This window comes from Miscanthus floridulus, chromosome 1, assembly GCF_019320115.1.
Source record: "Miscanthus floridulus cultivar M001 chromosome 1, ASM1932011v1, whole genome shotgun sequence".
In the NCBI taxonomy this organism is placed as follows: Eukaryota; Viridiplantae; Streptophyta; class Magnoliopsida; order Poales; family Poaceae; genus Miscanthus; species Miscanthus floridulus.
Window position 1 is genome coordinate 55,434,713 of NC_089580.1, and position 23,103 is coordinate 55,457,815.

The window sequence follows — 23,103 nt, forward strand, 5'->3', positions numbered from 1 at the left end:
CCTTTGCCGAGTGCAACACTGGGCAAAGTGACCCAAAACGGCAATTTTTTATTTTTTATTACATTCCATCATGACAAATAAATTCATACAAACATATATCACATATATATCTCATCCATCACATATATATCTCATCCATCCACACATCCATCCGCACATATCACATCCATCACAATATATATCACATATATAATAATAAATGCTCAAGTCCATCCAAATAAATCCACAAGCTGACATATATATGCATATACATGGCAAACCAACCACTAGCTGACATATAGCACTGTAAATTGTATTTTTGATATATTAGTGCTCACGAAAAAAGAATACATGCGATAAACATATAAGATACATATGCAAGAGACCAGGTCCACTTAATTCGAAAGGGTAATAAATGGTAGCAAAATGTACCAATAACAACATGATCACCCCATGAGTCCAATGGCTGATTAGATACACGCACGACTTGAAGCTCAAACGAAATAAAATGTTTTGAAAAACCAGTTACAACCAGTAGACTGAAGTAGCTACATTATATATTGCCAATTCTGCACTTGAAATGGTCCTAGAATAAAATCGCATGTACAAAAGAAACCATACTTGATGCGCCACAAAGAGACAATGGATCCATTAATCGATAGCCATATATAGGGCCCAACATCACTCAGTAATCAATACCTGAAAAAGTTTGATCGCACAAAATAAGCTTAGAGAAACGTTACATGAGGAGAAACAAAAAGTTTCGGTTACTCTACATGGAAACTTCAAATAAAATAATAAGATTATAAGGATGGGCAATTGATGACCAGCAGCATGAAGTTATAATCTGAAAAAGTTCTACAAATATGGAGTCAATTGGATATTATGATTAGTAGTTTGGGAGAGTTTTCTAGTTATGTCAATTAGCAATTTCTAATGCATCTGCAGAAATTTGATTATTCTTTAAAGCCAAACAATCAGTTAAACGTGTCTGTGCAAAATCACGATCTTAACATGTGTGTGGAGATGTCCTGGTTTGTAAGCATCGTACGTGACAACGTCTACCAAACCTTCTCAAATTTTTATCATAGCCTCCACATACGATATCACGACATCTCAACAAGTTTCATGATTTTCGGACTTCGTTTCCTTTTTATAGAATTTAAAAAGACTTCGCACGCAAGTTCGCGGTCATGTTTCGTGAACAAGATGTCCAAAATTTCGGGTCCGTTCCTGGATACGGCCTCACACTACACTCAGTAACATGACTATCATTTTTTAAATCATTAAATTCCATTATTCGTACCACGTGCAGTTCAAATTTATATTTTTCGAAAAAAAAATCAAGTAAACGAAATAAAGTAACTAAATATATCAAAAAGTCACAAAAAATCCTTAAATTCTAACTAGGAGTTCCTGGTACTTTAAAAGGGCTGCACAAAAAATTTGGAGGCAAAAAAAAAAATCTTTACCGAGTGCAAGGGCATGGCACTCGGCAAAGAGGTCTTTGCCGAGTGCCAAGAATAAGGCACTCGGCAAAGAGGGTTTTGAATTTTTATAAAAAAAAATTCTCTTTGCCGAGTGCCTTCACAGGGGCACTCGGCAAAGACATTTCGAAAAAAAAATTCTTTGCCGAGCGCCGGGTCAGGGACACTCGGCAAAGTATTTTGCAAAAAAAACCCTTTGTCGAGTGCCAGATCGGGGGCACTCGGCAAAGTATTTTCCAAAAAAAAATCTTTGCCGAGTGCCAGATCTGGGAAGCTCGGCAAAGAATTTTTTTTAAAAAAAAACTTTCTTTGCCGAGTGGCTAACAACAGACACTCGGCAAATAAGGACGTGGCCGAACACCGTTACGTGGGGTAGCCTATGCCGAGTGCCGTGCTTTTGCCGAGAGCCTGGCACTCGGCAAAGAAGTCCTTTGCCGAGAGCCTTTTTTTTGCCGAGTGTCCGGCACTCGGCAAAGAACTCTTTACCGAGTGCAATTCTTTGCCGAGTACCTGATTTTTGACACTCGACAAAGCAGTTTGCACTCGACAAAGATGCCGTTTCCAGCAGTGCGTTGACGTTTCTGTTGTTGATCTCGTCCAATCCTAGCTATCCAAAGGTCAAAGTGTCAAGCAGTTACGTACTGCACTATACTCATTAGACCAACATGCTGTGGTGTTCAAATAAAAAATGCAGTTGAAATTTGGTCGCAATCAATACAAAATTAAAGATTGTCTTTTCTATGATAACGACGCTGTTGTTAACTCTCTAGCTATCATCTCGTCCCTAAAGTACATGCATGCTAGCTATTGATTCTCCAGCGATTCTGCCACAGCGGCTAGCAGTGCTCAAGCACAGCGCCGAGCTTTGGGTTCAAGCGGGCGCAAAGAACCTAGGTTGTTTATTAGCGCGAGTAATACATTAGCGTCAATGTTCAGTGGCCGGGCATGAGCTGAGTTGCAAATCTTGTATAGCCCACAGATTTGTAAAAAAACTCTTTTCTATCTTAATACAGATATGCGCAAATATTTTGTTTGATCGAGAAAAAAAAATCTCCAGCGATTCGTTTGGTTGGAGGCAAAATTCTCGAACGTGTACATATATATACACAAAGTGATTTAATTTAATTTCTCTATTGGTGAGAAGAGAAATAAAGCAGCAGTCCGACCGATATAAGTTTTATTTGAATAAAGAGTGAATATAATACCTTCATTGTATAATCTCATGCATCTTCATGCTTTATATAAGATGTTCTGAACCCAATAAAATTACACGAAAGAACTATATATCGTATGTTAAGCAAAGACCACGCATTTTTGCACGGATGAATTAATCTCTTAATACTTACAGATTCTGAACAACTAGCTAGCTTAGCTAGGAGTAGTAGCTAGCTAGAAAGGACTATAATGGGGATATGAACAATGTTCTCTCTACCTAACCTACGTAAGCACGCATGTATGTACGTACCTATTACGTACAGGTGTGTTAATTATTGACACGCCTACGATTGAATCAACAAATTAAAATCACAACCAGCTAGCCTAACTTGATCGATCAGCATGGCTAAGCTAATCCCACTATTTTATCGGTGGCTGCCGACGGGCATGCATGCCCCGGCGAGCTAGTTTAATTTATCAGGGGCACGATCCGTTGGGAGCTTGGTAGTTGTGGTTGTTGCCGCCCGGCCCGCCTAGCACCTGCATGATGAGCCCCAGCCAGCCGCCGTCTGCTGTCGTCGCCACCGCCGGCGCCTCCATCAGCAACGGCCTCGCCGCGGCGATCATGTTGCAGCACTGCATCAGCACCACGGCCACCAGCACCACCGCCCTCATCGCCGCGGATGCCATATCAACATCAGTCCTTAATTATGATGCCTCTCGAATGGTTGTCGGAAGAGCTAGAGACAACGTGGTGTCCTTTTATAGGGTTTTAGCTAGGCTGCTAACTAGTTCATTAACCGACACAAAGTATGGCGGCGGACCAGGTCCTTTCTTCAGTTTGTACTTTTACTTACGCATTTGATTACATCTTGATTCCTGGCTGATCAAGCGCAAGCACCTACGTACGCACGCCGCGCCTTACTTGGCACGTTGTTTTTTTTTCAGCGCTCGTTCAATTTCCATTTCACAAAGGTGAAATAATCCATCTATCAAATAAAGTCAGGTATACCATGAGGTTGTTATTTGTGTGAACTGTTTTCGTATGACAAAGATTAGGCCCATTGCTAATTACTTACTAAATCCGTTCCAAATTATAGTTCGTTTAACTTTTTTGACCTCAAGTTTGACCACTTATCTTATTCAAAAATTTGTGCAAAATATCACTGCTTTTGTTGCGGCTTACTTTATTAATAAAAGTTCTTCAAGAATGACTTAGATTTGACTATGTTAGCACAAATTTTTTAAATAAGACGAGTGGTCAAACATAGAGTCAAAAAAGTCAAACGAACTATAATTTGGAACGGAGGGAGTACAAATTACGTACACGTCCCATGATCAGGGTCACGTCACGTGCCTTTGACTTTGACATCTTAGTGGTTATTAGTTGCAAGCTTGCTCGACGAGGACAACTAAATATTCTTCATTTCTGAATTGGAATCCAACGTACAAAGGAACAACATTGCGTACTTTAATTAAAAGGAGAATGCCATGAAGTTATTATCAATTTAAAATGTTGACCTTTTCTTTTCAAGGCATGTAGTCAGGCAGGTAGCATAGATAAATGCGACCAACTGCTCCAGATAGGAAAAACTTATGCCACACTTTAAAAAAAAAACAAAGCCAGATTCATTCTAAGAAAGAACTAGCTGAACTACAGTAATAACTATGCAGAAAATATATCCTAAAAAGACAAAGAAAAGGGACATACTCTCTCCGTCCCAAAATAAGCGCACAGCTCGCATTTCAAGGAGTCAAACATCCTCAAGTTGGACTGAATATTTAACTATCATTTGTTTATAAACTGAATGTTTTAATTTGAATTTTGATTGTGGTGTTTAAATTAGTAAAGCTGATTATGGGGAAAATTAAAGGCGGAAGTGGAAAGCAGGGAATGAAAAATTTGAGCAATTTTAGTAAAGTTTATTGTGCGGCAAAATATATATTTTTTATCTCGCTGGTCATGACTCACGAGGGGTAGCTCAATCGAGTCTGAACAATTTTACGTACGCGGCATGAGTGTCAAGCGTCAACGTTGTGTCTGTTGCAATGCAGTCAGAGTCAAACAAATTAAATGTTTCGTGTCTAAACAAATTAACATATATGCAACGAAACCTTTTAGGGCTCCTTTGGATGCAGGACCCAAAACCCACGTGGATTTAAGCCCACAAGGGATATCCTCCCCTGCACTTGCCACCCCTTCCCCTCAGGAGTCAGAATACCTGGCTACCGTTTGAAAAACACAGGGATATAAATCCCGGATGACCAAACTATATTTAAAATAATCAGAAAAACGCAAAGAAGTTAGAAATGACGTTTTCTCAAGCTAAAACTTAGTACCGCAAACAAATTTATTACTGCTACATAATTACAATCATTTGCATAGGCTTTCAGATTACGGAAGTAAAGACAGACATGTAGCTACATCCACTTCAAGCACGGTATCATGGCAATCTGATCTCTTAGCAGATTTGATGTATGGTACTTCATCTAGATGGTGTATCTTGTCTCTTCAGATGTCCTGCACACTCAAGCCTGCATTAACAAACATTGTCTTTAGAGAAGTTTGGAACAATGATGAAAAATATCTTCAGACAGTTGATGGTTGACAAGATTGACAGCTAGTGATTTTGCACATAAACTTAAATACAACATAGGTTCATTGGACATCTAGTACAGCCCACATACTACACAGATTCCTGTATACATGAGAATTAAAATAATGCTCAGCAGACCAGCATCACTTCAAACTACATAACAAATATATACAATAGTATAATCTGCACATAGGTAACTAAAAATAAGCCTGCACTTTTCACTTGATTGTTAGGATTGCAAAAGAAATATAACATTCATGGACATGAAGTGTACAATGCACACAAGCTGGTCAGCTATTGTTAGTCACGACAGCAGCAAAAATGTGGGTACAACAGCTCACTAAACTCAATTTTCTGAAAGCTCGTAGAAAGTCAAACAGTCAGTTGCAACACTAGGCACTGGCAGGTCATATTTCATAATAGATTCTACAAGACCTTAGCAAACAAGAAAGAAACATGATCACAAGCAACAATATTAATTTTTCTACCTGAAAAATAAAGTACGTGATTAGTACTTCATTTTTCTCTCTAAACCAAAAACTAGAACTAGATCACAGGTAGCAATACTAATTTTGCAAGCATGGGCGAACTAAAAACAGAGGCATGTCCACATCATGAGCAGATTTATTGCAGGAAGCTAGCATCTAACAGCCAAAAATGCCAGTCTGCGCTGATTAATGGTGGTGAACTACATCAGAGATAACGCAACTTTGGCATTGCCAAACTCTCTAAGCAGCTATCAATATCATGAGGACCATAGTTGGCAGAAAACGAATATTCAGACGGGTAGTACTAGTACTAGCTAATAGAAAATGCATATTCACATCCAAAATAAAATTTCTCAGTTTCTCAACACTAGTATAAGTAAACTAGCAGGATCACACAGAGCACAAGCAGAGCACTAAATAAGTGAAAATAGCACTGACAGCATTACGGTTATTAAATATTCAAAACTAATAACACATCTTAGGTGCTTGTATTCAGTAAAGACACAAGCCGGGTGCCTCACCAATTGATCCAAAATTTGGAGAACACTTGCGCAGTTAGCCATTGACCTCTTGTGCAGCTAACAACATCCCAAAAGTGAATCTTTTTAGGAGGCATTTGGATGCATAAGCTCCATAAATGCAATGCTCAATTAATTATTAGTGTGCGTATCAGCCAGCAGATAGCAATTAATTAAGAGAGCAAACGCTTAAGAATGGACAAAGGTGCTGTGAATGGCGAGATAAAAAGGAATTATTACTTATAGCATCTAAGTATAATTTGTAGGCATAGCTATAATCCAGAACGAGTAACTAAGTTCAAGTTTTGAAAAGCCTATCTTCTCCCTTAGCATACTCAAATTCCCAAACAAAACAAATCCAATATCCTACACTTAACGGTGATAAAGCAAAGATTTTTTTTTCTAAACAGATCTGCACTTCGAATGAAACTAATTCCGGTCAGCCACCCACAGATCAGTTGTGTGACAAAAAATTGCTAATCAACTCAACATCGCAAAGCATTACCAAGTTTAGATTAGTTACAACCTTGAGGAGCAGTGCGACAACAGAGTTGTTGGCCTCGTCGATATTGCGCTTCGGTGACTTCTTCCCCTCCAGGACGGCCGTCAAGTAGTCCTTCTTCCCCTTCCTGCACACGCCATCGCCGGAAAACAATTATCAAGCGAATTCACCATCGGAATATCGAAACCAAGCATCGCAGATCGGGGCCAGCCAAACCCTAGGAGTCCGCCAAATCATATTGGGCCGAGAGTAGGGAGAGAGAGGCGATGATATCTTACAAATCGAAAGCAGATGCCGAGGGCTCCCCTTGGTTCGCCATGTTGGCAGTGGCGGCGACGACAGTGGAGGGTGAGGCGGATGAGGGCTTGAGAACGTCGGTTACCACTTGGAGAGAGGCCGGCGCACGAGTTGGGAGAGGGGCGATAGATGCCTTGGAGATGGAGGGAGCGATGATGGACGGCGCATGAGTTGGAGAGAGCGGCTCCCAAACCCTAGCCGCCATTCTTCCTTTGCGAGAAGAGACACACACCACGCGAGAGACGGAGAGAGCGACGGGGAAGAAGAATCGCGAGTCAAGAGGTGTTTATTCTAAGCCCCGTGGATCGACAGGGATGGGACCAAAAAGGCTCGGGCTAATTCTGTCCCCTCTAGCATCCAAATGGCCGCGTGGATCACGGAGGGGAGCAGCACCGCGGGCCTCTCTCCACCCGCGGATCAGGCCGGGATCCCCGCGGGTATGCCCCTATCCAAAGGAGCCCTTACACGTATGCTTGGTCTCTGGAGGAAATAAAACAAAGTCTACGTGCGAGCACAACAGTAGACTACTCTAAGGGCTCCTTTGGATAGGGGCATACCCGCGGGGATCCCGGTCTGATCCGCGGGTGGAGAGAGGCCCGCGGCGTTGCTCCCCTCCATGATCCACGCGGCCATTTGGATGCTAGAGGGGACATAATTAGCCCGAGCCTTTTCGGCCCCATCCCCGTCGATCCACGGGGCTTAGAATAAACACCTCTTGACTCGCGATTCTTCTTCCCCGTCGCTCTCTCCGTCTCTCACGTGGTGTGTGTCTCTTCTCGCAAAGGAAGAATGGCGGCTAGGGTTTGGGAGCCGCTCTCTCCAACTCATGCGCCATCCATCACCGCTCCCTCCATCTCCAAGGCATCTATCGCCCCTCTCCTGACTCGTGTGCCGGCCTCTCTCCAAGTGGCAACCGACGTTCTCAAGCCCTCATCCGCCTCACCCTCCACTGTCGTCGCCGCCACTGCCAACATGGCGAACCAAGGGGAGCCCTAGGCATCTGCTTTCGATCTGTAAGATATCATCGCCTCTCTCTCCCTCCTCTCGGCCCGATATGATTTGGTGGACTCCTAGGGTTTGGCTGGCCCCGATCTGCGATGCTTGGTTATGATATTCCGATGGTGGATTCGCTTGATAATTGTTTTTCGGCGATGGCGTGTGCAGGAAGGGGAAGAAGGACTACTTGACGGCCGTCCTGGAGGGGAAGAAGTCACCGAAGCGCAATATCGACGAGGCCGACAACTCTGTTGTCGCACTGCTCCTCAAGGTTGTAAATAATCTAAACTTGGTAATGCTTTGCGATGTTGAGCTGATTAGTAATTTTTTGTCACACAACTGATCTGTGGGTGGCTGACCGGAATTAGTTTCATTCGAAGTGCAGATCTGTTTAGAAAAAAAAATCTTTGCTTTATCACCGTTAAGTGTAGGATATTGGATTTGTTTTGTTTGGGAATTTGAGTATGCTAAGGGAGAAGATAGGCTTTTCAAAACTTGAACTTAGTTACTCGTTCTGGATTATAGCTATGCCTACAAATTATACTTAGATGCTATAAGTAATAATTCCTTTTTATCTCGCCATTCACAGCACCTTTGTCCATTCTTAAGCGTTTGCTCTCTTAATTAATTGCTACCTGCTGGCTGATACCCACACTAATAATTAATTGAGCATTGCATTTATGGAGCTTATGCATCCAAATGCCTCCTAAAAAGGTTCACTTTTGGGATGTTGTTAGCTGCACAAGAGGTCAATGGCTAACTGCGCAAGTGTTCTCCAAATTTTGGATTGGTGAGGCACCCGGCTTGTCTTTACTGAATACAAGCACCTAAGACGTGTTATTAATTTTGAATATTTAATAACCGTAATGCTGTCAGTGCTATTTTCACTTATTTAGTGCTCTGCTTGTCAGTGCTCTGTGTGATCCTGCTAGCTTACTTATACTAGTGTTGAGAAACTGAGAAATTTTATTTTGGATGTGAATATGCATTTTCTGTTAGCTAGTACTAGTACTACCCGTCCGAATATTCGTTTTCTGCCAACTATGGTCCTCATGATATTGATAGCTGCTTAGAGAGTTTAGCAATGCCAAAGTTACGTTATCTCTGATGTAGTTCACCACCATTAATCAGCGCAGACTGGCATTTTTGGCTGTTAGATGCTAGCTTCCTGCAATAAATTTGCTCATGATGTGGACATGCCTCTGTTTTTAGTTCGCCCATGCTTGCAAAATTAGTATTGCTACCTGTGATCTAGTTCTAGTTTTTGGTTTAGAGAGAAAAATGAAGTACTAATCACGTACTTTATTTTTCAGGTAGAGAAATTAATATTGTTGCTTGTGATCATGTTTCTTTCTTGTTTGCTAAGGTCTTGTAGAATCTATTAAGAAATATGACCTGCCAGTGCCTAGTGCTGCAACTGACTGTTTGACTTTCTGCGAGCTTTCAGAAAATTGAGTTTAGTGAGCTATTGTACCCACATTTTTGCTGCTGTCGTGACTAACAATAGCTGACCAGCTTGTGTGCATTGTACACTTCATGTCCATGAATGTTATATTTCTTTTGCAATCCTAACAATCAAGTGAAAAGTGGTGGCTTATTTTCAGTTACCTATGTGCAGATTATACTATTGTATATATTTGTTATGTAGTTTGAAGTGATGCTGGTCTGCTCAGCATTATTTTAATTCTCATGCATACATGAATCTGTGTAGTATGTGGGCTGTATTAGATGTCCAATGAACCTATGTTGTATTTAAGTTTATGTGCAAAATCACTAGCTGTCAATCTTCTCAACCATCAACTGTCTAAAGATATTTTTCATCATTGTTCCAAACTTCTCTAAAGACAATGTTTGTTAATGCAGGCTTGAGTGTGCAGGACATCTGAAGAGACAAGATACACCATCTAGATGAAGTACCATACATCAAATCTGCTAAGAGATCAGATTGCCATGATGCCGTGCTTGAAGTGGATGTAGCTACATGTCTGTCTTTACTTCCGTAATCTGAAAGCCTATGCAAATGATTGTAATTATGTAAAAGTACTAAATTTGTTTGCGGTACTAAGTTTTAGCTTGAGAAAACGTCATTTCTAACTTCTTTGTGTTTTTCTGATTATTTTAAATATATTTTGGTCATCCGGGATTTATACCCCTGTGTTTTTCCAAACGGTAGCCGGATATTCTGACTCCTGGGGGGAAGGGGTGGCAAGTGCAGGGGAGAATATCCCTTGGGGCTTAAATCCACGTGGGTTTTTGGGGCCTGCATCCAAAGGAGCCCCAGCATGCATATATAGACCGACCGAGAATTCATAAATCCAAGCAAGAAAAGCCACGCATGCATACATACGGATTCCGGATTCGAACCTGGGGTTATCATGCATGACTTCAAATTAGACTTACGAAACTGAATTCAAATGGACCGCCCGACCGCTGACGAAAACCGCGTGTAGCGCTAGCTTGACACCTTACTTGTATTAGGCTTGACCTGTGACAAATATTACATGGCTTGAATGAACAGTTGATGAACTGATGACCTGGTCCTTTGCTTTACCTTTCCGGGAGGCTGGTTAAGCAAGCGTCACGAATTGAATCACGATACTATAAAAGGCAAAGATTGTGCATCATTTGACGTACTCAAACTTCTAGCAAAGAAATCTAGCTTAGCCGCTTATAATGGTTGGATTGGACCGACGATGCATGCACAGATACTAGGTACTATGGGCCTGTTCGGCAGGACTGAAAAATACTGTTCCGACTGATTGTTGTGAGAGAAAAATACTGTTTTGGCAGGACGTGAACAGTGATTCTGTGAGAGGAAAAACAAGCCAGCCGGCTGGCTTTAAGCCAGCCGAACACGCCCTATACTGCCATACCTTTCACGTATAGTCATCGTGTGTGGTCGTATTCAACGATGGAGCCCCTGCGGACGGATTCGTCAAGTTCACAAGCCGCTAGTGTTCTGACCTGTTTCTGCCGGCCGTTACTGGCAATACACAGCTTCCCAGAAAGTGGCCGTGCTTGGTCAACCAGGAAGTACATGCTTCTCTCTCAATAAATAGATTCTTAAAGTTGTCTTAAGTCAAACTTTTAAATTTTTATCAAATTTCTAGAAAAAAACCGTTAAGATTTATGGTATCAAATTAGTATCATTAGATTTATTATCAAAAATATTTTCATAAGATGTTCATTTTATGTTAGATGTTGTTACTCTTTTCTATAAATTTAGTCAAACTTAAAAAAGTTTGACTGACATAGATCTTAGGAATTGATTTATTTAGAGACGGAGTGAGTATTACGCATACGACAGTATTTTAGTGGCATGCAACATTCGGGTGGGGAAGAAGATAAGAGAGAGGGGGAGGTTGATGTCAAATCTGAGGGGCAAAAAATTAAAAATGAGTGTTGGCTCCAATAGATAGATTGTATTTTCAAAAATTTGGGTAATGCGTTCATATTTTGATCATTTAACAAATTATATATTTATGTTTTTTAGAAAATAATAAAACTCTTTATTATTTTAGAAAATACGAAACCATCTTAAAAACTAGTTAGCTGGCCAAATTTGGGTGCGAAACGTACTGTTTGGAGGCCTCGGTCCGTTTTTTTAGCAGAATTGACCGAGAATCTATTCCAACAAGGCAACAAGGCTCATGTCTGACCTCAGAATCCACTGATGCAGTTGAGTGGCCGAGGCTGTGTTATGGGCTGGGTTTTACGTACAACCACATGCGTGTGCTTACTTCCGACAACTCCCGGTACCAAATCCGACAGGAAAGGTGTGGTTGAGGACCGGCCGGTTGTATAACTTGTTCATGTAGTAGCAATGCACATTAACAAATAAAAGATGGTTCGAGCCACATGTTATGCATTTAGAATATTGCGAAACTAAAACATTAATAAAAGTCATTTGATATTGGAAAAGAAAGAATGTTTGTCTATAGCATAAGCGCAACTGGGAGTCTCTGGGACCTTTATTACTACTCCAATAAGCCTGAAATCAGTAACCATATATAAGTACAACTTGTGATATGTCAGACTAGTATTTTATTCTCGCATTGTCTTCTGTTCTAAATTAATTAAGTATATACCATATCGAGAAATGTACTAGTATAAACCACTTCAAAAGAATCCATTTTTCCATGCATGGAACTCCATCCTTGAAAGGCATTGTAGTGTAGGCAAGTTATTTACGACGATATGATGGTTGGGGCGGGCAGCCGGGGTGCCCGGGTTTCTTCCAGCTGCAGTTGCCACCGCCCGGGCGTCTCGGTCCACCATTATTGCCCTTGTCTAGCACCTGCATCACCATTGTCGTCCCGCCGTCCGCCCCTGCCGCCGCATGCAGCAAAGGGCGCCTCGCCGCGACGATCACTTCGCGGCATTGCATCAGCAGCACGGCCACCACCACCGCCTTCACCATCCGTTGCGGTCGTCGTCGATGCCATGTCAGTCAGACAACCAAATAATCGATCCCTGCTTGCGCAATAGTCACGTATATATACCACTACTAGTGGAGAGTATGTACACGAGTAGAGAAACGACTTTTGATCCACTTCGAAATTTGGCTTTAGTCCTGGTATTTTTCACGTCCGGGACTAGAGAAACCTTTAGTCCCGGTTGGTAGCTCCAACCGGGACTAAAGGTCTCTGCCCAACGGCTACTGCGGCAGGCTTTTGCTGCAGGGGACCTTTAGTCCCGGTTGAAGCTACCAACCTAGAGTAAAAGTCTACTCCCGACTGGAGGCTCCGTCCGAGACTAGAAAGGGACCTTTAGTCCCGGTTGATGTCTCCAACCGTAACTAAAGGTCCCCTCCTATATATATCTTCTTCCTTCTCGAGCCCGAGCCACTTCGACCTCAGTGTTCTTGCTTCATCGTCGGTCTCTCTTCTTCCTCATCGCCGGTAACCACAAGATTTCTTTGATTCCTCCATAGATTCTTCGGTTCTAAAGGTTACCAACTTTACACTCTTATGTTTCATCAGTAGCATATCTCATTTTGTGGACTAGATATATGTGGTTTTTTATGGTGGATTTTTTTATTTGTAAGCCATTTAAGCTCAAAATCACTTTAAAGTTTGCATATTTTGATGAAGGAAGGTTAAAATAGTTATTCAAAACTAGTATTCGGCTTTCATTTCTAGCATGCATAGCACACTTCATGGTTTAGAGATATAGAGAATTTTAGAGTTTTTTTAATTTTATTTGTTTATAAAATAAGAAATTTATATTATATTAAAAATGAGTATAGAGAGTAGATGGCAACTGCTTCCGGGTCCTCGGCCTCTCATCGGGTTCCAAAGCGACTGAGGCCGGACCTCCCTCTCATTGCATGCGGCAAGTGTGAGGAGAAGATTGTGATAGAGTACCGGGTGAGGAAGGAGTGTCCCAACAAGGGCCGTATCTTCTACAAGTGTCCGGATCACAATGTGAGTTATTTTGTCGCATTTGATGATTATAGTTAATTTATATTTATTTTCATGATGATTGTGATTAAAGTTCTAATTTTTTGTTTTAATTTCATTGGGATGACACTGGATGTTCAGGCTGGTACTGGGAGGAAGAGTATGTTGAACACGTGCAAAACGCTCTTGCACAGGCGGCTACGACGGCTGATGAGGTAGTGATCCTGCGGAAGAAGCCCATAGATGTTGAACAAACGCATGATCTGTCTCTTTTAGTTGAAATTGGTCGCGAAATCCTTATGCTGCTGAAGTGCATTTTAGCTTTAGTTTTTTTAGTGGTGGTTGGGATTGTCTACATTGTAGCGAGACTTTCATAAATTAATACCTTGTGTGGTGGCATGCATGTCATATAATTAACTAATTATGTTCTAGGTTTTAATATGATATGTATGTCATGTAATGCAGATGAGCCAGCATTAGATGTACAATGCTGATCGCCGCTCCCAAAAGTTCATTGAGGGTGTGCATTCTTTCTTACGTGTGGCCGAGGCAAACAAACGCGATGGTTTCATGTGCTGCTCATGTGCCATATGTAAGAATTTGAAGGAATATGCTAGCTCAAGGAGTCTTCATTCACACTTGTTGAAGTCGGGTTTCATGCCAAACTATATTTATTGGATGAAGCACGGAGAAACCGGGGTTGTAATGGAAGAAGGTGAAGAAGAACAATGGGACGATGATGACATTATTGCTGAATATGGTGCGTTCAATGATACTGCAATGGGGGAAGCTGAAGAAGAGGTAGGGGCAGAAGATGAGCCCGCTAATGATCTTGGTCAGGCCATTCGTGACACATAAAGAGAATGCAAAAGTGAAAAGGAGAAGATCAAGTTCGAGCGCATGCTAGAGGATCACAAGAAATACTTGTAATGCGGGGTAGAAAAAGTTAGGTACCATACTAGAATTGCTGCAATGGAAGGCAAAGAATGGTGTATCTGACAAGGGATTTGGGGAGTTATTGAAAATCCAAAAAAAGATGCTTCTAAAGGATAACGAATTGCCCGCCACTACGTACGAAGCAAAACAGGTAGTCTGCCCTTTGGGATTAGAAATCTAGAAGATACATGCATGTCCTAATAACTGCATCCTCTACCGTGGCGAGGAGTACGAGAAGTTAGATATATGCCCGTTATGTCATGCATCGTGGTATAAGATCAGGCGAGATGACCCTGGTGATGTTGAGGGCGAACGTCCCACGAAGAAAATCTCTGCCAAGATTATGTGGTATGCTCCTATAATACCACGCTTGAAACATCTATTCAAAAACAAAGACCATGCAAAGTTGTTGCGATGGCACAAAGAAGACCGTAAGGTAGACAATATGTTGAGACACCCTGCTGATGGGTTCTAGTGAAGAGCAATCGATAGAGAATTCCCAGAGTTTGCAAATGACGCAAGAAACTTAAGGTTTGCTTTAAGTACGGATGGTATGAATCTTTTTGGGGAGCAGAGCAGTAGTCATAGCACTTGGCCTATTACTCTATGTATCTATAACCTTCCTCCCTAGTTATGCATGAAGCGTAAGTTTATTATGATGCCAGTGCTCATCCAAGGCCCAAAGCAACCTAGCAACGACATCGATGTGTACCTGAGGCCACTAGTTGAAGAACTTTTACTTTTGTGGAACAGACCAGGTGTATGTGTGTGGGATGAGCACAAACAGGAGCACTTTGACCTACGAGCATTGTTGTTCGTAACAATCAATGATTGGCCTGCTCTAAGTAATCTTTCAGGACAATCAAACAAGGGATATAATGCATGCACGCACTGTTTCGATGACATTAAAGGTATATTCTTGAAAAAATGTCAAAAGGTCGTGTACCTTGGCCATCGTCGATTTCTTCCTACGAATCACCCCCTAAGAAAGAAAGGCAAGTATTTTAAAGGTAAGGTAGACCACCAGACCAAGCTGGGCAACCGAATTGGTGAGGATGTACTCAATATAGTCAAGGATGTGAAAGTAGTATTTAGAAAGGCACATGGCAGCGAACCTATTCTGAACGACGCCGACGGTCACGCGCCCATGTGGAAGAAGAAGTCCATATTTTGGGAGCTACCCTATTGGCAAGTCCTACAGGTCCGTAGCGCGATCGATGTGATGCACCTGACGAAGAATCTTTGTGTGAACCTGCTAGGCTTCATGGGTGTGTATGGGAATCCTAAGGACATACTTGAAGCACGACAGGACCTACGGTGTTTAAAAGAATGAGACAACCTACATCCAGAGAAGACAGATGATGGACGCCATTACTTAAGTCCTACCAGCTATACTCTTAGCAAAGAAGAGAAGGAAAGCATGTTTGAATGCCTAGCAAGCATCAAGGTACCATCTGGATTCTCCTCGAATATAAAGGGTATAATAAATGTGCCAGAGAACAAATTCCTAAACTTAAAGTCCCATGACTGCCATGTGCTCATGACGCAATTGCTTCTAGTTGCATTAAGAGGAATTCTACCTCCAAATGTACGTCTAGCCACTGTGAAGCTATGTGCATTCCTCAATGCAATTTCTCATAAGGCAATTGATCCAATGGATCTAGCTAAACTACAGAATGATGTGGTTCAATGTCTTGTCAGCTTTGAGTTGGTGTTCTCTCCTTCCTTCTGTAATATCATAACACACCTCCTAGTTCACCTGGTCAAGGAGATTAGCATTCTCGGTCCTGTGTTCCTGCACAACATGTTCCCCTTTGAGAGGTTCATGGGAGTCCTAAAGAAATATGTTCACAACCGTGCTTGGCCAGAAGGAAGCATCACCAAGGGCTATGGAACAGAGGAGGTCATTGAGTTTTGTGTTGACTTTATTCCCGACCTTGACCCTCTTGGTGTTCCTGAATCACGACACGAGGGGAGACTAAGTGGAAATGGGACACTAGGGAAGAAACCATATATTGGTACGTAGGACAATTATTTTAATAAAGCACACTACACAGTTCTATAAAACTCCTCCATGGTGGATCCGTATATCGAGACACATAAAGAGTTGCTCCGATCCAAGTTTCTAGGGAAGTTTGAAGCTTGGATTACGTGTCAACACATGGAAACTTTCAGCGACTGGTTGCGAAAAGAATGTCAGGGTGATGAGAGTATTGATGAGCAACTGTATTTGTTGGCTAGGCAGCCATCGTGGCATATCCTCACATACAAAGGGTACGAGATAAATGGGAATACATTTTACATAGTAGCCCAAGATAAAAGGAGCACCAACCAAAATAGTGGTGTCCGCATAGATGCCACCGACCCTAATGGAAATAAGCAAACATATTATGGCCACATAGAGGAGATATGGGAACTAAACTATGCACCTACTTTTAAGGTACCTTTGTTCAAGTGCCAATGGGTAAAGGCGACTGGAGGCGGGGTAGCAGTCGACAACCAGTATGGAATGACAACTGTGGACCTCAACAATATTGGGTACAAAGACCAACCGTTCGTCCTTGCCAAGGATGTGAATTAGGTGTTCTATGTCAAGGACATGTCTACAAAACCGAAGAGAGGGAAAAACAACAACGACCCAATCAATGAGTCAAAGCGCCACATAGTTCTTTCAGGGAAAAGAAACATCGTCGGAATTGAAGACAAGTCAGACATATCAGAAGATTATGAAAAGGATGACCGAATTCCACCCTTCATAGTGAACAAAGACCCAAGCATCCAGCTAAATGATGAGGACACTCCATGGTTACGGCGCGATCATAACCAAGAGATATACGTTAAGAAGAAGTTTACTACTGTGCCCGCTTGATATATATAATGATGTTTAATAGTGTGTATTAGAGGTATTATGTAATAATTATGAATTCAGAGATGTTTATTAGGTGTTTCCTTTTCTTTCTATGTTCAGATTAAATTTGTGTTTGATGGTGGGATTTCCATGTCGCTTTTGGACAATGAGTGATGAAAAAATGAAAAGATTTACGTTAAAATGATGTGAAAATAAATTTTCAATCGAAAACAAAAGTTTTAATGATTTAAATTAAACACTACATTTTTGCATTAATGAAATAGTAATTATTAATGACATTATGTTTCAATATTTATAAGAAAAAACAAAAAAATTTAGGTCACACAATTTTCCTGTGTGCAATAAAGCAAAAGTAAATCTATATTCTTTTAAAACAATTTTATGCCTTGTATTTAATTTACTGTGCAATTAACAAGACTTTAACATTTTATAGAAAGAAATATATATAAAAACAAATAGAGCTTGAAACGGGCAGGAAGTGAAACTGCAGCCCAACTTTAGTCCCGGGTAGATCTGCCACCAGGGACTAAAGGTGGGCTGCATTTTTTGTGGCCCGCCAAAATACACCTTTAGTCCCGGCTCGTAATACCAGCCAGGACTTAGTCCCGGCTGGTATTACCAGCCGAGACTAAAGGTCTTTTAGTCCCAGGTGTTTACAGGAGCTGGGACTAAAGGTCCCTCCCCTATATAAGGCGGCTGTTTCTTCTTCCACCTCACTCTTCGTCTTCGTCGCCCATCGCCACTGCCGCCGCCGCCGCCCTCGTCACCTTCAATGTGCCCGAGCCCGACGCCGCACCTTCCCTGCGCCTGAGCTCGACGTCGCAGCGGAGGAGCCACCCGAGCCGACGCACCACCAAGGACGAGGAGCCCTAGAGCCAGCGACGAGACCCCCTCCCATCCTGCGGGTCTCATCTTCCCCGAGATCGGCAGACCCGAGTCCAGCGCCGCCGCTGAGGAGCACAAGCACGTCTGCGTCGATTCGGACCCCCGAGTTGGGCTAGCCTACCCCGAATACCCATTGGTAGGTTTGTAGGCCACTCACTGGTAGCTCTAGCTCCGGCTTGTGGCGTGGTCCAGGCCATGAAAACGAGCGTTATGGGGCATACCAGCCATTCGGCAAAATGTCGGCATCGGCGACGTACGTGCCTGGCTCGCGTATCACGATCGCGGGGCTTGTGTGGGTGCATGCTGTGATGGTTCGGCGTGATCACCATATATGCGCTGGCTGCGCGCGTGGCTGTGGCGATGTCCAGCGCGGCGCGGGTACCTGCTGGCACCCTAGGGCCGAAGTGCGTTCAACATGTGTGCTGGCCGGCCGTGTGTGTGTGAGCGCGGCGAGGCTGGTGATTTCAGTAGGTTGCTTCACCACTTCCTCTCAAAACAAGACTTGTTTCTTGTTTTCCAAATTTCCCGACATACTGCTGTAGTCCCAAAAACATGAACTTTGTTAGAGTTTGAGGCAGTTCATTGGCACATTCCTAAACCTGAGTCAAACTGCATGGTCGTCTCTATTAGTAGGGCCAAGGTTGTATGCAATAATGCAACGATGGACCATACACCTTTGGCAACTGGGCATGAAAAGAACAACGTGAGGGATATTTTCGTCCTAATCACAAAAGTAGCACGTGGGGTTGCCCTCCCACTTACTTTTGAGAAGATTATATCATCTTCGATCAACACGGCATTTCTTAGCCATCATCAGCCACAAAAATATTTTAATCTTGTCAGGACTTTTCTATTCCACATTTGTTTGTAGGAAGGACCACCATCACCATTCACCGTGAGACCATTACAAATATACAGATTTATTAACAGCAGGACATGTTACTTTTCTTTAGCAACCAACCAACACTATCCTTGTCATCCAAGAATTTGAGTTGAGCCATTGGCCCACCAGCCGGCAAAGAAGAAAGTCTCCTCTAATCTAGTTATTCCCCAAAAACTATCTTACGAGAAAAGTGAAAAGGAATTAAATGCTGCAGTACAAAAAGATGTGAACAGTTTCTTTGAAAAAGTAAGAAAGCAACGAGAAGCGAGGGAGAACCCGAAGAAACCGTACTTCTACCTACCTTCAGATCTTCTAAGAAAGAAGGTGGACCAGAAAAAGCGAGAATCTCAAAAGACCCTGCCAAAATCGGACTACGACCGCTCTCTCACCAAGTCATTTGAGGCGGCGCAGAAAAAGACTAGAGCAGGGAAAGGTGTTGCACAATTCGGACAACGATCGCAACAATTAGTCCCACCTCTAGTCATTCGTAATGAATATGGTTCAAACTTAGACTTATTGGACGTCGATTTTAAGGACCCGGTTCGATTTTACGAGGATACTAGTTTGGACCTTGCCCAAGTGCTCGCTGAAGGACCATCTGCTCCGAAAGTGGATCCTTAGAAAAAATTTGAACATGGAAAGAGTCTATACAACCCTGAGGCCTTAGGTGAACTGGGTATGCAAATGTACCTGCTAAACAAGTGGTACATGGCTGCGTGTGAATAGGGAGAGACCTTTGTTTCTGTCAGAGTTAGAAACCAACATTACTTCCGTGGTGATGACATTATATATGTCGAGTTTTTAGAATTACACCAACTATGCCACCTGGACTCTCTCGACAAAAGTCTCATTAGCTGCTATTGTCTATAAGTGTGATTATTTTCTACTATTAAAGTGTATATATATAAAGCTACATATATATATATATAAATTATATATCCTCACACTATATTTTTATATATGCAGATATGATATGATAGAACTCAGAAAGAGAAAGGATAATGATGTTGGTTTCGTTGATCCAAATGTCTTATTCAAACACCCTAATCCTCCACCTCAATGGAAAGCTGAACTCGAGAAAAATCTTGTGAGGTTCTTAGTGAACCAACAAAACAAGGACATACTCTTCCCCTACAACTTCGAGTGTTAAATAATTAATGTCGATCATATGGACATTTGTTCAATTATTTGCTTACTAGCTAAGCTATCTCCCATATATATATATGTTGACTCTAGTTAATATCGATCATATTTGTGTATAAAAACATATGCAGCAATCACTGGATATTGATGGTCATCGATATGGCCAATAGTCGGTTGAGCATCTTAGACTCGTTAAGAAAAGAGCAAACAGAGTACCAAGACATGATAGATATTATCCAAGGGTAATTTGGTCTCTCTAGCAACTATATATACCCCGATCTCTTAACTGCAACAATTATTAAAGGCCAAATTATTTTTTATTTTATTGGGCGTAGTGTTTGAAAAAGTTTCATTGAGGAACACCACATGAAACATTGCAAAGTGCCACTGGATGTAATCGCACACAAAGTAAGTACTAGCTACATTTATATATATAATTCAATTAACACCATGCATGCTTTCAATTCACCGGATCTTTTTTCGCGTAAAAGTGGGTTATGAGGCAAGAACAGGGGACCAACTGCTGCGGATACTATGTTTGCGAGTTCATCATGGCGTACTCAAAAAGAACTCCTAAAGAGATCCTCAAAGTACGTTATATAAATATATTCATATATTCACAATTTCTTTTATTGCTCATATATATAAGTAATCACATGACCAACATATATATATATATATATATATATATATATATATATATATATATTAATACTTTTTCTTTAACTTTTATTGAAGACTCTATGGTTGAAGGAAAAAGTCATATGACGTGACCAACTGAAAGCAATTCAAGAGACCATAGCAGGATTTCTTAATGACCAGGTCTTAAACCCCGCCGATGAGTTCTACAATGACATGAACAAAATATGAAAGCCAAACCAGATGGAGTGAATTTGTTATCCCAAGGATATGATAGAATATACAATGCAAGCTTTATTTGTAATATATATATACATATTATATGTACATAAAATAACGTACAATATATGTATATGCATGTAATATATACGTTAGTTTCATACTTTAGTTTGTACAAAATATTCGAACATTATAAACGTGTAGAATACGTATATTATTAGCAGCGTAGAATGCGTATTCAAAAACCTATTCAAAAACCAAAATGAATCATCAATTGAAAATAGAAACAAAAAAAGAAAACCTTTAGTCCTGGTTGATAATACCAACCGAGACTAAAGGGCCGGCCCACGTGGCCAGGCCGAGAGGCCTCTTTAGCCCCGGTTGGTAGGGACTAAAGGAGGGGCCCTTTAGTTCTGGATTCATGCTCCTGGTTGGTGAAAGCATCTAGGCCCCTAGTTGGGTTTCGATGATTAATGACAATACAAGATTACTATGACTAACGTGTGTTTTGCAGAGACAATTAAGTTAGGTCATGGTAATGGAGATCAATTGGGCAATCAATGTTGTCATGCCCCTACGATGGAAATCGTTTCAATTTTCAAAGGATGGACGATAAGGTTAAGGATGACTAGTTCTAAGTGTCGATTGGAGTCAGAGAGACACTTAGAGTAGTTTAGGACTTTGTTTTTTCTTTGGCCGTACTATTAAGGGGGATATGGACGGGTAGCTTGACCTAGGTGAGTCTAGTGAGTTAGGTGTTGTGCACATTTGTTAAAACTAGCTCTAGGTAGCTCCTACGAATGCCTAAGATCCTTTGGAGCAAACTTTATTCACATATGATCAAGAGTTGGAAGTGAATGGAGGGTCAAATGCTGATCGGACGCTGGCTCCGGTGTGACCGGACGCTGGCCGTAGGGTCCGGTCAGTTCATTTGATCATCAGACTGTGTTCGGTGCGACCGAACGCTGGAGAGGTCAAGTGACTGAACGCTGAGAGGCAGCGTCCAGTCGACTCCAGTAAGGTTCCAAAGAAGGGAATCTGTGATCGGACGCGTCTGGTCAGTACTGACTGGACCCTAGGGGTTCAGCGTCCGGTCGAGTACAGTAAGGTTCCAGTAAGGGTTTAATGTGACTGGACGCGTCCAGTCAGTAGTGACCGGACCCTGCCAGCGTTCGGTCAACACATTTTCACTGGTTCACGGGTTGAACTGACTGGAGCGTCCGGTCACCCCGCAGAAGCTCATAACGGTTCATTTTTTAGGCTGCCTTATAAATAGAAGCTCCACTCGTGTGTGGAGTTACTTTTGCTCATTCCAATAGCTGAGAAACACGTTTGTGAGTGCCAAAAAGAGCAAGGTCCTAGTGAGGTGATTGAGATTTGAGAATCCAAGAGAGTAGCCTCATTAGTGAATCAAGAGTAGCAAAGTGTGCATCCATCTTCTATTAGGCTTCGAGTGGTCAAGTGAGAGTTCATGCTTGTTACTCTTGGTGATCGCCATCACCTAGACGGCTTGGTGGTGATTGGGAGCTTGGTGATCACCCGGCGGAGCTTGTGGGTGACCAAACTCAAGTTGTGAGCGGCTTTGGGTGATTCGCCGCGACGGAGTGTCGAAGAATCAACCCGTAGAGAGCACTTGATCCTTGCGCGGATCAAGGGGGAGGTACACCCTTGCGCGGGTGCTCCAACGAGGACTAGTGGGGAGTGGCGACTCTCCGATACCTCGGCAAAACATCGCCGCGTTCCTCTCTCTCCATTTACTTTGAGCATTTACTTTGAGTATTTACTTTGAGCAATTCAATACTTGTCTTTACATTCATAGAATTGCCATGCTAGAGTAAGTTTAGAACATAGGTTGCAAGTCTGTTGTGCGTTAGTTTGATAGAAACACTTTTCTAGGCACAAGGGGTTAATTGGGCTATCCGTAGGATTTGATTATTGCAAGAAAATTTAGAATTAGCCCAATTCACCCCCCCTCTTGGGCATCTTGATCCTTTCAATTGGTATCAGAGCCTCGTGCTCACGTTTTTAAGCCTAACCGCTTAGAGCAAGATGTCTCACGGGGATGGACCTCCTCCTATCTTTGAGGGAGATGACTTTCCATATTGGAA

General features: G+C 42.0%; 1 long non-coding RNA gene across 1 annotated transcript; it reads left to right on the forward strand.

Moving 5' to 3' along the window:
* The first annotated feature begins 7,943 nt into the window (after nucleotides 1–7,943).
* LOC136484329 (uncharacterized) lies at nucleotides 7,944–9,970 on the forward strand. The gene is made up of 3 exons (XR_010765903.1): nucleotides 7,944–8,036; nucleotides 8,188–8,290; nucleotides 9,883–9,970. It is a non-coding gene; the product is annotated as an uncharacterized lncRNA (long non-coding RNA).
* Nucleotides 9,971–23,103: the final 13,133 nt, after the last annotated feature.